At 43.7% G+C, this 3451-nt stretch overlaps 1 non-coding gene across 1 annotated transcript; it reads left to right on the top strand.

Annotated features, from left to right (window-relative positions):
* Positions 1 to 3232: 3232 nt before the first annotated feature.
* Positions 3233 to 3306, top strand: TRNAR-UCG. Its single transcript has one exon. It is a non-coding gene; the product is annotated as a tRNA-Arg (tRNA).
* Positions 3307 to 3451: the final 145 nt, after the last annotated feature.

The following is a 3451-nucleotide window of genomic DNA, read 5'->3' on the forward strand; positions in this document are numbered from 1 at the left end:
CTTGCGTGTGCGTAGGGAATTTTTGAAATTACTACGTTCCCCAACAAGGAGAGGCAGCCAAGGGGGTGCCCCAAGTAGGAGGAATCCTACTTGGGGTCCTCCGAATTCGGCCTCCCCCCTTTCCTATTCCTATTCAGAGTAGGAAGGGAAGAGGGGAAGAGGGAATCCTATTCCCTTTTTCCTTTCCTTCTTCCCCTTTCCTTCTCCAATTTGGCCAGCCCATATGGAGGGGACGCACTAGCCCCTTTGTGGCTGGTGTGCTTCCCCTCTTGGCCCATTAGGCCCATATAGCTTGTTGGGGGTTGTCCGAAACCCCTTTCGGTGACCCGATACGTACCTGGTACCCCCAGAACACTTCCGGTGTCCGAATACTATCGTCCTATATTTGAATCTTTACCTTTCGACCATTTGGAGACTCCTCGTCAAGTCTGTGATCTCAATCGGGACTCCAAACAACATTCGGTCACCAAATCACATAACTCATATAATACAAAATCACCATTGAACGTTAAGCGTGCGGACCCTACGGGTTCGAGAACTATGTAGACATGACTGAGACACCTCTCCGGTCAATAACCAATAGCGGAACCTGGATGCTCATATTTGTTCCTACATATTCTACGAAGATCTTTATCGGTCAAACCGTAATGACAACATACGTTCTTCCCTTTGTCATCGGTATGTTACTTGCCCGAGATTCGATCGTCGGTATCTTCATACCTAGTTCAATCTCGTTACCGGCAAGTCTCTTTACTCGTTCTGTAATGCATCATACCACAACTAACTCCTTAGTCACATTGCTTGCAAGGCTTATCATGATGTGCATTACCGAGAGGGCCCAGAGATACCTCTCCGATACTCGGAGTGACAAATCCTAATCTCGACCTATGCCAACCCAACAAACACCTTCGGAGATACCTGTAGAGCATCTTTATAATCCCCCAGTTACGTTGTGACGTTTGATAGCACACAAGGTATTCCTCCGGTATCTGGGAGTTGCATAATCTCATAGTCAAAGGAATATGTATATGACATGAAGAAAGCAATAGCAATAAAACTGAACGATCAACATGCTAAGCTAACGGATGGATCTTGTCCATCACATAATTCCCCTAATGATGTGATCCCGTTCATCAAATGACAACAGATGTCTATGGTCAGAAAACTTAACCATTTTTGATTAACGAGCTAGTCTAGTAGAGGCTTACTAGAGACACGGTGTTTTGTCTATGTATCCACACATGTATCAAGTTTCCGGTTAATACAATTCTAGCATGAATAATAAATATTTATCATGATATAAGGAAATATAAAATAACAACTCTATTATTGCCTCTAGGGCATATTTCCTTCAGCCTTAGCATGACGACTTCCTGATTGTCTATCACAATAAGTTTTGGCCGGCTCCGGCGAGGGAAGGGCGGTGACGATGGCGGCACGCCTTTGACTCGCTCCGTTGCTTCTAGTCATCGCTAGATGGTCTACGAATCTGGATGTAATTTTTATGTCCGGTGTTCATTCTATTACCATGTTTAAAGATGAATAAATTGGAAGTTTCCCAAAGTAAATAAATGAGTAATGCATGCAAGTTCTCTACAAAATGTGTTTGTTCTTGTCGTTACCGTTTCACTGCTTAGTTCTAAATCCAAATCTCAATCATACTAATCCTAAAAAGACCAATCATATTTAAAATTAGGATGTGGCTAGGTCTCGGTCGACTGAGACTTAACCAAGCCCAAGTCAAGTGATATAACATGTAAGTAAGAAAAAAAGGAAAACTAAAAAGAAAAGTTTACACGAATCTTCATGTAAGATCCCATGTATATAACATCGATCGAGACTTGGTCAAATCTCAGTCGACTGAGATTTAGCAATCCCATTAAAATAAACTTTGAATTAAGCTAAATTAAACTAAACTCCGGTTGTTAGGTATTCATCTTCATTAAATGTTCACACAGGTGGACTGACAGTGGCTCCTACTCCTCCAAATCATGCTACAAAGCTCTGTTCCATGGTTCCATTGCCAACCCCAAGTGGAGATTGACCTGGAAGAGTTGGGCCCCATGGACGCCAAGCTATTCCTCTGGTTCGCCAGACAAGATCATTGCTGGACAACCGAGAGACTGACCAAGCGAGGCTTAGCTCGCCCACCTCGATGCGTGCTCTGCGACCAAGAAGCCGAGACATCCACCACCTGCTTGTAGACTGCCCCTTCTCCAAGGAAGTTTGGTATCGCACTTTGGCCCCTCTACGCTTGGTGGCGATCCGCAGCCGACTCCGCACCTCCCTCACTCCGAAAGGCACTTACTTCGATTGTCCCTCTCATCGCTTGGGCTATTTGGAAGCACCGCAACACGTGTATCTTTGACCATAGGCAACCCTCCATCAATCTCCTGTTCACAGCGATTCAAGATGACGTGCGCGCCTGGGCCAAGACCGGCGCCAAAGGGCTACAAACTCTAATAGATGTAATGTAAACTAGGATGTAATGGGGCCGAGCACCCCCCCCCCCTCTTCTGCTCCTGGGAGCCTCCGACTTGCCTCCAGGCGCACAAATCGAAGGATCTCCCATCATGTACTTTCAACCTACCTATCAATGCAATGATATGGGCGTATTGGTGAAAAAAGAAAGTTCACATGGGTGACCAATGCATCATATATAATACTAGTTTTTTCTAGTTTAAATCTAACACCGATTTGTGATTTTCCTATCGTACATGTATATAAATGCGTCTAGGGCGAATCAACCTGTGATTGGATGATTAAAGGGACTGTGGTATTCCCAGCCCATCAGAATTCAAATCCTGGTGCTCGCATTTATTGCTGGATTTATTTTAGGATTTCTGGCGATGCGCATTTAGTGGGAGGAGACGTTCCCGACGACGATGAGGTGCCTGCGGTAAGTTCATAAATTTCAAGATGATATGTCGGCTCAGTTTTTTGGAAATGCTCATAGGGGTAGGATGTGAGTGTATGCATTCATAAGGGTGAGTATATGCGCGTGTATATGAGCGTTTGTGTCTATATTGATGTTAAAAAAAAATGTCTACGGTCCGCATGTCAAGTGGTGTGTGTGCGATTGTACGTCTTCGTAGAAAATTCGATGCCAACCCGTCCTTGAACACCTAATCAATCGCCTAGGTCCAGGCCACTGGCTCCATGTTCCTGTTGTGCAAGTCTTCTTTGCATTTAAACATATAATATAACGTACAATCATATTTCCAACATAGATGACCGCATAGCGCAGTGGATTAGCGCGTCTGACTTCGGATCAGAAGGTCGTGGGTTCGACTCCCACTGTGGTTGAAGTTTTTTTATTCTTTAGTTTGAGAAAATCCAAAACAACATTTTAAAAGCTTAAAACATAATTAAACTTACACAATCCTACACTTTTATAATAGTAATTTTTTTGTAGGCTACACAATCCTACAATTTCATAATACTAAAAATT

Source organism: Triticum urartu, chromosome 1, assembly GCF_003073215.2.
Source record: "Triticum urartu cultivar G1812 chromosome 1, Tu2.1, whole genome shotgun sequence".
Classification (NCBI taxonomy): Eukaryota; Viridiplantae; Streptophyta; class Magnoliopsida; order Poales; family Poaceae; genus Triticum; species Triticum urartu.